We start from the raw sequence: 13,859 nt of genomic DNA on the forward strand, positions 1-13,859 counted from the left end.
TTTTGTATATGTATTTAAAAAAAATGCTTTATTTTATAGGTATTTTGCATCTTTATTTTCATACAAATTTAAATTATTTTATTGATATTCTGTGTACTTATTTTCATACGATTTTACATTATTCTATGTATAACAAAAATAAATACAGAATACACAAAAATAGATATGCAAAATACATATAAACAATGTAAATTTGTTTCAAAATATATATACGAATACACATGAAATAAGGTAGATTTCTATAAAAATATATATACAAAATACACATAAAATTAAGTAAAACGTATAAAAAATGTATACAAAATACACATAAAATAATGTAAATTAGTATCAAAATAAATAAACAAAATACCAATGAAAGAATGTGTATTTGTATAAATATATATATACAAAATACACATTAAATAATATAAATTTGTTTAAAACTATACAAAATACACATGAAATGATGTAAATTGTATAAAATATATATACAAAATACACATTAAATAATGTAAATTCGCGTCAAAATAAATAAACAAAATATAAATAAAAGAATGTGTATTTCTATGAAAATAGATATACAAAATACACATAAAATAACCTAAATTTGTATCAAACTTTATACAAAAATACACAAAAATATTTTAAATTTGTATGGAAATAAATATACAAAATACACATAAAATTAGGTAAATTTGTATTGAAATACATTCACAAAATACACATGAAATAATGTAAATTTGAATGAAAATACATAAACAAATACACTTAAAATAACGTAAATTTGTATAAAAAAATATACACAAAACACAAATAGAATAATGTAAATCGTATCAAAATAAATACACAGAATATTAATAAAATAATGTAGATTTGTATGAAAAAGAAGCAAACTACCAAAAAAATAACGCATTTTTTTTATTTATAAAAATATATATACCAAAATACACAAAAAAATTAAATTTGTATTAAAATAATATACAAAAAACACATACAATAACGTAAATTTGTATTGAAATAGATATTCAAAATACATATAAAACAATGTAAATTTGTTTCAAAATATATATACGAATACACATAAAATAACGTAGATTTCTATAAAAATATATATAAAAAATACACATAAAATGAAGTAAATACGTATAAAAAAATGTATACAAAATACACATAAAATAATATAAATTCGTATCAAAATAAATAAACAAAATACCAATAAAAGAATGTGTATTTGTATAAATATAAATATACAAAATACACATAAAATAACGTAAATTTATATAAAACTATATACAAAATACACAGAAGTAATTAAATTGTATGAAAATAGATATACAAAATACAGATAAAATAAGCTAAATTTGAATTGAATGTATATACAAAATACATAAAATAATGTAGATATGTATCAAAATATTTATAAAAATACATATAATAAAGTCAATTTTGATAAGATTTTACATTATTCTATTTGTGTTTTGTATATATTTTTTTTATACATATTTACATTATTTAATGTGTATTTTGTATATATATTTCATACAAATTTACGTTATTATATGTGTATTTGTTTATATATTTTCTTTCAAATTTACATTATTTTATGTGTATTTTGTATATGTATTTCAATACAAATTAACCTAATTTTATGTGTATTTTCTATATTTCTTTTCATACAAATTTAAATTATTTTTGTGTATTTTTGTATATAGTTTTATACAAATTTAGGTTATTTTATGTACGCATTTACATTATTTAATGTGTGTTTTGTATATAAATTTTTATCCATAGTTACTTTATTTTACGTTCATTTTTGGACATATATTTTTATAGAAATTAGCGTTATTTTATATGTATTTGTATATGTTTTCATACAAATTTACATTATTTTATTGATATTTTGTTTATTTAGTTTGATACGAATTAAATCATTATATGTGTATTTTGTACATATTTTTTATACGTATTTACATTACTTAATATGTATTTTGTTTATATATTTTTAAACAAATTTACGTTATTATATGTATTTTTATAAATATTTTGATACAAATTTAAATTATTTTATGTATTTTGTATATACATTTCAATTCAAATTTAGCTTATTTTATCTGTATTTTGTATATCTATTTTCATACGAATTTAACTACTTTTGTGATATTTTCTATAAAGTTATATATAAATTAACTTTAATTTATGTCTAATTTGTATATTTATATTTATACAAATACACATTCTTTTATTGGTATTTTGTTTATTTATTTTGATACGAATTTACATTATTTTATGTGTATTTTGTATATATATTTTTTATAGGTATTTTCTTCATTTTATGTGTATTTTGTATATATTTTTATAGAAATCTACGTTATTTTATGTGTATTTGTATATATGTTTTCAAACAACTTTACATTGTTTTATATGTATTTTGCATATCTATTTCAATACAAATTTACCTTATTGTATGTGCATTTTTTATATTTATTTTAATACAAACTTAATTTTTTATGTGTATTTTGGTATATATATTTAAAAAGAAAATGCGTTATTTTATAGGTATTTTGCTTCTTTATTTTCATACAAATTTACATTATTTTATTAATATTCTGTGTATTTATTTTGATAGGATTTTACATTATTCTATTTGTGTTTTGTACACTTTTTTATACAAATTTACGTTATTTTAAGTGTATTTGTTTATGTATTTTCATTCAAATTTACATTATTTTATGTGTATTTTGTGTATGTATTTCAATACAAATTTACCTAATTTTATGTGTATTTTGTATATTTATTTCCATACAAATTTAAAATATTTTTCTGTATTTTTGTATATAGTTTGATACAAATTTAGGTTATTTTATGTGTATTTTGTATATCTATTTTCATACAAATACACATTCTTTTATTTATATTTTGTTTATTTATTTTGACGCGAATTTACATTATTTAATGTGTATTTTGTATATATATTTTTATACGAATTTACATTATTTCATGTGTATTTTGTATAGTTTTAAACAAATTTATATTATTTAATGTGTATTTTGTATATATATGTTTTTACAAATACACTTTCTTTTATTGGTATTTTGTTTATTTATTTTGATACTAATTTACATTATTTTATGTGTATTTTGTATACATTTTTATACGTATTTACTTAATTTTATGTGTATTTTGTATATATATTTTTATAGAAATCTACCTTATTTCATGTGTATTCGTATATATATTTTGAAACAAATTTACATTGTTTATATGTATTTTGCATATCTATTTTTGTGTATTCTGAATTTATTTTTGTTATACATAGAATAATGTAAAATCGTATCAAAATAGGTACACAGAATATCAATAAAATAATTTAAATTTGTATGAAAATAAAGATGCAAAATACCCATAAGATAAAGCATATTTTTTTAAAATATATATAAAATACACATAGAATAATTAAATTTGTATTAAAATTAATATACAAAATGCACACATACAATAAGGTAAATTTGTATTGAAAAAAAACGCAAAATACAAATAAAACAGTGTAAATTTGTTTCAAAATATATATACGAATACACATAAAATAACGTAGATTTCTATAGAAATATATATACAAAATACACATGAAATTATGTAAATACGTATAAAATATATATATAAAATACATATTAAGTAATGTAAATTCGTGACAAAATAAATAAACAAAATATCATGAAAAGAATGTGAATTTGTATGAAAATAAATAATAGATAATAAATTTGTATGTAATATATATGCAAGTTACATTAAATAATGTAAATATGTATAAAAATATAAACAATAAACAAATAGAATATTGTATCAAAATAAATACATCGAATATTAATAAAATAATGTAAATGTGTAAATAAAGATGCAAAATTCCCAACAAATAGCGCATTTCTTATAAAATATATATACCAAAATACACATAAATATTTAAATTTGTATTGAAATAAATATACAAAATGCACATACAAGGTAAACTTCTGATTGTAAATTTGTTTCAAAATATATATACGAATACACATAAAATAACGTAGATTTCTATAAAAATATATACAAAATACATATAAAATGTAAACAAAATACACATAAAATAATATAAATTCGAAGCAAAATAAATAAACAAAATACCAATAAAATAATGTGTATTTGTTCTGTGTATTTTTGTATATAGTTTTATACAAATTTACGATATTTTATGTGTATTTTGTATATTTATATTTATACAAATACACATTCTTTTACTGGTATTTTGTTTATTTATTTTGATACGATTTTTATGTGTATTTTGTTTTCATTTTTTAATACGTATTTACTTCATTTTATGTGTATTTTGTATATATTTTTATAGAAATCAACGTTATTTTATGTGTATTCGTATATATATTTTGAAAAAAATTTACATTGTTTTATATGTATTTTGCATATCTATTTCAATACAAATTTACCTTACAGTATGTGCATTTTTTATATTTATTTTAATACAAATTTTAATATTTTATGTGTATTTTGGTATATATATTTTTATAAAAAATGCGTTATTTTATGGCTATTTTGCATCTTTATTTTCATACAAATTTACATTATTTAATTAATATTCTGTGTATTTATTTTGATACGATTTTACATTATTCTATTTGTGTTTTGTATATATTTTTTTATACATATTTACATTATTTAATTAGTATTTTGTATATATATTTGATACAAATTTACGTTATTTTAAGTGTATATGTTTATATATTTTCATTCAAATTTCCATTATTTTATGTGTATTTTGTATATGTATTTCAATACAAATTTACCTAAGTTTATGTGTATTTTGTATATTTATTTTCATACAAATTTAAACTATTTTGTGTATTTTTGTATATAGTTTAATACAAACTTAGGTTATTTTATGAGTATTTTGTATATCTATTTTCATACAAATACACATTCTTTTATTGATATTTTGTTTATTTATTTTGACGAGAATTTAAATTATTTAATGTGTATTTTGTATATATATATTTTATACATCATTTCATGTGTATTTTGTATATATATTTCTATAGAAATCTACGTTATTTTATGTGTATTCGTATATAGATTTTTAAACAAATTTACGCTTTAATGTGCATTTTGTATATTTTTTCAATACAAATTTACGTTATTGAACGTGCATTTTGTATATTAATTTTAATACAAATTTAATTATTCTATGTGTATTTTTGTATATGTATTTTAAAGAAATATGCTTTATTTTATGGGTATTTTGCATCTTTATTTTCATACAAAATTACATTATTTTATTGATATTCTGTGTATTTATTTTGATACGATTTTACATTATTCTATGTGTATTTTGTATATATTTTTCATTTAATTTAGCTTATTTTATGTGTATTTTGTATATCTTTTTATTTTAATACAAAATAAAATATTTTACGTTTTTTCGTATATATATTTTTTATAAAAAATGCGTTATTTTATGGGTATTTTGCATCTTAATTTTCATACAAATTTACATTATTTTATTAATATTTTCTGTATTTATTTTGATACGATTTTACATTATTTTATTTGTGTTTTGTATATATTTTTTATACATATTTACATTATTTAATGTGTTTTTTGTATATATATTTGATACAAATTTACGTTATTTTAAGTCTATATGTTTATATATTTTCATTCAAATTTACATTATTTTATGTGTATTTTGTATATGTATTTCAATACAAATTTACCTAATTTTATATGTTTTTTGTATATCTATTTTCATACAAGTTTAAATTATTTTTGTGTATTTTTGTTTATAGTTTTATACAAATTTAGGTTATTTTATGTGTATTTTGTATATCTATTTTCATACAAATACACATTCTTTTCATGATATTTTGTTTATTTATTTTGACACTAATTAACATTATTTAATGTGTATTTTGTATATATATTTTTATACGTATTTACATTATTTAAAGTGTATTTTGTATATATATATTTCTATAGAAATCTGCGTTATTTTATGTGTATTCGTATATATATTTTGAAACAAATTTACATTGTTTTATGTGTATTTTGCATATTTTTTCAATACAAATTTACCTTATTGTATGTGCATTTTGTATATTAAATTTAATACAAATTTGATTAATCTATGTGTATTTTTGTATATGTATTTTATAAAATATGCTTTATTTTATGGGTATTTTGCATCTTTATTTTCATACAAATTTACATTATTTTATTGATATTCTGTGTATTTATTTTAATATGATTTTACATTATTCTATGTGTATTTTGTATATATATTTTATATAAAATGTATTTGTTTCCATTTCATACAAATCTACATTATTTTATGTATTTTTTGTACATGTATACACATAAGATATTTCAATTTGTATTGAAATAAATATACAAAATGCACATACAATAAGGTAAACTTCTATTGAAAGAGATATGCAAAAATACATATAAAACAATGTAAATTTGTTTCAAAATATATATACGAATACACATAAAATAACGTAGATTTCTATAAATATATATATATATATATATATATAAAATACACATAAAATTAAGTAAATACGTATAAAAAAATGTAAACAAAATACACATAAAATAATGTAAACTCGAAACAAAATAAATAAACAAAATACCAATAAAAGAATGTGTATTTGTATAAATATAAATGTACAAAATACACATACAAAATAAACATAAAATAAGGTAAATTTGTAATGAAATATATGTACAAAATACACATAAAATAATGTAAATTTATATGAAAATATATATACAAATACACATAAAATACCATGAATTTGTATAAAATTATATATTCAAAATAAATATTAAATAATGTAAATGCGTATAAAAATACATATTCAAAGTACATATAAAATAATGTAAATTCGTATCAATATAAATCAACAAAATACCAATAAAATAATATATATTTGAATGAAAATAGATTTACAAAATACACATAACATAACTAAAATTTGTATTGAAATATATACAAAAATACATAAAAATAATTTGAGTTTGTATGAAAATAGATATTCAAAATACATTTAAAACTAGGTAAATTTCTTTTGAAATATATATACAAAACACCCATATAATATTGTAAATTTGTGTCAAAATATATAAACAAATACACATTAAATAGCTTAAAATAACGTAAATATGTATCAAATATATATACAAAAAACACATTAAATAATGTAAATATGTATAAAAAAATATATACAAAACATAAATAAAATAATGTAAAATCGTATCAAAATAAATACAGAAAATATTAATAAAATAATGTAAATTTGTATGAAAATTAAGATGCAAAATACCCATAAAATAACGCATTTTTTATAAAAATATATATACGTAAAAACATAAAATATTTGATTTTGTATTAAGATAAATAGATATACATTCTTTTATTGGTATTTTGTTTATTTATTTTGTTTCGAATTTACATTATTTTATGTGTATTTTGTCTACATTTTTTTATACGTATTTACTTAATTTTATGTGTATTTTGTATATATATTTTTATAGAAATCTACGTTATTTTATGTATTCGTATATATATTTTGAAACAAATTTACATTGTTTTATATGTATTTTTGCATATCTCTTTCAATAGAAGTTTACCTTATTGTATGTGCATTTTGTATATTTATTTCAATACAAATTTAAATATTTTATGTGTATTTTGGTATATATTTTTATAAGAAATGCTCTATTTGATGGGAATTTTGCATCTTTATTTTCATACAAATTTACATTATTTTATTAATATTCGGTGTATTTATTTTGATACGATTTTACATTATTCTATTTGTTTTTTGTATATATATTTTTTTATACATATTTACATTATTTAAATGTATCTTGCATATATATTACATTCAAATTTATAATCTATTATTTATTTTCATACAAATACACATTCTTTTCATGATATTTTGTTTATTTATTTTGTCACGAATTTACATTACTTAATATGTATTTTATATATATATATATATATATATATATATATATATATATATATATATATATATATATATATATATATATATATATATATATATATATATATATATATATTTTTATACGTATTTACATAATTTCATGTGTATTTTGTATATATATTTGTATAGAAATCTACGTTATTTTATGTGTATTCGTATATATATTTTGAAACAAATTTACACTGTTTTATTTGTATTTTGCGTTTTTTTTTCAATACAAATTTACCTTATTGTATGTGTGCATTTTGAATATTAATTTTAATACAAATTTAATTATTCAATGTGTATTTTTGTATATGTATTTTTAAAAAAAAATATGCTTTATCTTATGGGTATTTTGCATCTTTATTTTCATACAAATTTAAATTATTTTATTAATATTCTGTGTACTTATTTTGATACGATTTTACATTATTCTATGTATAACAAAAATAAATACAGAATACACAAAAATAGATATGCAAAATACATATAAACAATGTAAATTTGTTTCAAAATATATATACGAATACACATGAAATAAGGTAGATTTCTATAAAAATATATATACAAAATACACATAAAATTAAGTAAATACGTATAAAAAATGTATACAAAATACATATAAAATAATGTAAATTAGTATCAAAATAAATAAATAAAATACCCATAAAAGAATGTGTATTTATATATATATATATATATATATATATATATATATATATATATATATATATATATATATATATATATATATATATATATATATATATATATATATATATATATATATATATATATATATATATATATATATATATATATATATATATATACAAAATACACATTAAATAATATAAATTTGTTTAAAACTATACAAAATACACATGAAATGATGTAAATACGTATAAAAATATATATACAAAATACACATTAAATAATGTAAATTCGCGTCAGAATAAATAAACAAAATATCAATAAAAGAATGTGTATTTGTATGAAAATAGATATACAAAATACACATAAAATAACCTAAATTTGTATCAAACTATATACAAAAATACACAAAAATATTTTAAATTTGTATGAAAATAAATATACAAAATACACATAAAATTAGGTAAATTTGTATTGAAATACATACACAAAATACACATAAAATAATGTAAATTTGAATGAAAATACATAAACAAATACACTTAAAATAACGTAAATTTGTATAAAAAATATGTACAAAACACAAATTGAATAATGTAAAATCATATTAAAATAAATACACAGAATATTAATAAAATAATGTAAATTTCTATGAAAATAAAGAAGCAAAATACCCATAAAATAACGCATTTTTTTTTATTTATAAAAATATATACCAAAATACACATCAAAAAATTAAATTTGTATTAAAATAAATATACAAAAAACACATACAATAAGGTAAATTTGTATTGAAATAGATATGCAAAATACATATAAAACAATGTAAATTTGTTTCAAAATATATATACGAATACACATAAAATAACATAGATTTCTATAAAAATATATATACAAAATACACATAAAATGAAGTAAATACGTATAAAAAAATGTATACAAAATACACATAAAATAATGTACATTGTATCAAAATAAATAAAAAAATACCTATAAAAGAATGTGTATTTGTATAAATATAAATATACAAAATACACATAAAATAACGTAAATTTATATAAAACTATATACAAAAATACACAGAAGTAATTAAATTTGTATGAAAATATATACAAAATACACACAAAATAAGCTAAATTTGAATTGAAATATATATACAAAATACCTGAAATAAAGTAAATTTGTATCAAAATATTTATACAAATACACATATAATAACGTAAATTTGTATGAAAATATATAAACAAAATACACATTAAATAATGTAAATACGTATAAAAAATATGTACAAAATACACATATAATCATGTAATTCGTATCAAAATAAATAAACAAAATACCAATAAAATAATATAAATTTGTATGAGTAAACGTGTATGTTGCATATTTTTTCAATACAAATTTAACTTATTATATACGCATTTTGTATACTAATTTTAATACAAATTTAAATATTCAATGTGTTTTTTTGTATCTGTATTTGTACATATATTTTTATACGCTTTTACATTATTTAATATTTATTTTGAATATATATTTTTATACAAATTCATGGTATTTTATGTGTATTTGTATATATATTTTTATATAAATTTACATTATTTTATGTGTATTTTGTACATATATTTTTTTACAAATCTACCTTATTTTATGTTTATTTTGTATGTGTATTTTGTATATTTATATTTATCCAAATACAGATTCTTTTATTGGTATTTTGTTTATTTACTTTAATTCGAATTTACATTATTTTATGTGTATTTTGTATACTTTTTTTATACGTATTTACTTAATTTTATGTGTATTTTGTATATATATTTTTATAGAAATCTACGTTTTTTTATTTGTATTCGTATATATATTTTGAAACAAATTTACATTGTTTTATATGTATTTTTGCATATCTCTTTCAATACAAATTTACCTTATTGTATGTGCATTTTGTATATTTATTTCAATGCAAATTTAAATATTTTATGTGTATTTTGGTATATATATTTTTTAAGATTACGAAAATTTGAATAAAAATATATACAAAAAAACAAAAAAATAAATTTCAATTTGTATGAAAATAGATATACAAAATACACATATAATTAGTTAAATTTGTATTTAAATACATGTACAAAATACACATAAAATAATGTAAATTTGTATGAAATGAAAACAAATTCACATAAAATTCGCGTCAAAATAAATAAACAAAATATCAATAAAAGAATGTGTATTTGTATGAAAATAGATATACAAAATACACATAAAATAACCTAAATTTGTATCAAACTATATACAAAAATACACAAAAATATTTTAAATTTGTATGAAAATAAATATACAAAATACACATAAAATTATATAAATTTGTATTGAAATACATACACAAAATACACATAAAATAATGTAAATTTGAATGAAAATACATAAACAAATACACTTAAAATAACGTAAATTTGTATAAAAAAATATGTACAAAACACAAATAGAATAATGTAAAATCGTATCAAAATAACTACACAGAATATTAATAAAATAATGTAAATTTGTATGAAAATAAAGAAGCAAAATCTCCATAAAATATCGCATTTTTTTTATTTATAAAAATATATATACCAAAATATTAAATTTGTATTAAAATAAATATACAAAAACACATACAATAAGGTAAATTTGTATTGAAATAGATATGCAAAATACATATAAAACAATGTAAATTTGTTTCAAAATATATATACGAATACACATATAATAACGTAGATTTCTATAAAAATATATATACAAAATACACATAAAATGAAGTAAATACGTATAAAAAAATGTATATAAATGCACATAAAATAATGTAAATTGTATCAAAATAAATACACAAAATAGCAATAAAAGGATGTGTATTTGTATAAATATAATATATAAAATACACATAAAATAACGTAAATTTATATAAAACTATATACAAAAATACACAGAAGTAATTAAATTTGTATGAAAATATATACAAAATACACACAAAATAAGCTAAAATTGAATTGAAATATATATACAAAATACATGAAATAAAGTAAATTTGTATCAAAATATTTATACAAATACTCATATAATAAGGTACATTTGTATGAAAATATATAAACAAAATACACATTAAATAATGTAAATACGTATAAAAAAATATATACAAAATCCACATATAATCATGTAATTGTATCAAAAATAATAAAATAAAATAATATAAATTTGTATGAGTAAACGTGTATGTTGCTTATTTTTCAATACAAATTTACCTTATTATATACGAATTTTGTATATTAATTTTAATATATGTTTATTTGAATATATATTTTGATACAAATTTACATTATTTTATGTATTTTCTATATTTATTTCAATTCAAATTTAGCTTATTTTATGTGTCTTTTGTATATCTATTTTCATACAAATTTAATTATTGTTGTTTATTTTTGTATATAGTTTTATACAATTTTACGTTATTATATGTGTATTTTGTATATTTATATTTATACAAGTAAACATTCTTTTATTGGCATTTAGTTTATTTATTTTGATACGAGTTTACATTATTTTATGTGTATTTTGTATACATTTTCTTATACGTATTTACTTCATTTTATGTGTATTTTGTATATATATTTTTATAGAAATCTACGTTATTTTATGTGTATTCGTATATATATTTTGAAACAAATTTACATTGTTTTATACGTATTTTGCATATCTATTTCAATACAAATTTACCTTATTGTATGTGCATTTTGTATATTTATTGTAATACAAATTTAAATATTTTATGTGTATTTTGGTATATATATTTTCATAAAAAATGCTTTGTTTTATGGGTATTTTGCATCTTTATTTTCATACAAATTTACATTATTTTATTAATATTCTGTGTATTTATTTTTAAACTATTTTACATTATTCTATTTGTGTTTTGTATAAATTTTTTTATCCATATTTACATTATTTAATGTGTATTTTTTATATATATTTCATACAAATTTACGTTATTTTAAGTGTATTTGTTTATATATTTTCATTCAAATTTACATTATTTTATGTGTATTTTGTATATGTATTTCAATAGAAATTTAACTAGTTTTATGTGTATTTTGTATATATATTTTTATACAAATTTAAATTATTTTTGTGTATTTTTTTAATAGAGTTTTATACAAATTTACAATATTTTTTGTGTATTTTGTATATCTATTTTCATACAAATACACATTCTTTTATTGATATTTTGTTGATTTATTTTGATGCGAATTTACATTATTTAATGTGTATTGTGTATATATATTTTTATACGTATTTACGTCATTTCATGTGTATTTTTTATATATATTTCGATAGAAATATGCGTTATTTTATGTGTATTCGTATATATATTTTGAAACAAATATACATTGTTTTATGTGCATTTTGTATATTTTTTCAATACAAATTTCCCTTATTGTACGTGCATTTTGTATATTATTTTTTAATACAAATTAAATTATTCTATGTGTATTCTTGTATATGTATTTTTAAAAAAATAGGCTTTATTTTATGGGTATTCTGCATCTTTATTTTCATACAAAATTACATTATTTTATTGATAATCTGTGTATTTATTTTGATACGATTTTACATTATTCTATGTATATTTTGTATATCTATTTTATACAAATGTACGTTATTTTATGTGAATTTGTTTTCATTTCATACAAATTTACATTATTTTATGTGTATTTTGTACATGTATTTAAATACAAATTTAACTAATTATATGTGTATTTTGTATATCTATTTTCATACAAATTGAAATTTATTTTTTTGTTTTTTTGTATATATTTTTATTCAAATTTTCGTAATTTTATGTGTATTTTGTATATTTATTTTCCTACAAATATACGTTCTTTTATCGGAATTTTGTTTATTTATTTTGATACGAATTTTCATATTTTTAGGTGTATTTGATATATATTTTTATACTTATTTACATAATTTTATATGTATTTTGAATATATATTTTCATAGAAATTTACTCTATATGTATGAACAAAAAAACACAAAATAATTTAAATTTGTATGAAAATAAATATACAAAATACACATAAAATTAGGTAAATTTGTATTGAAATACATATACAAAATACACATAAAATAATGTAAATTTTAATGAAATTATAT

The sequence above is a fragment of the Eriocheir sinensis genome, chromosome 1 (assembly GCF_024679095.1).
Source record: "Eriocheir sinensis breed Jianghai 21 chromosome 1, ASM2467909v1, whole genome shotgun sequence".
Lineage (NCBI taxonomy): Eukaryota > Metazoa > Arthropoda > Malacostraca > Decapoda > Varunidae > Eriocheir > Eriocheir sinensis.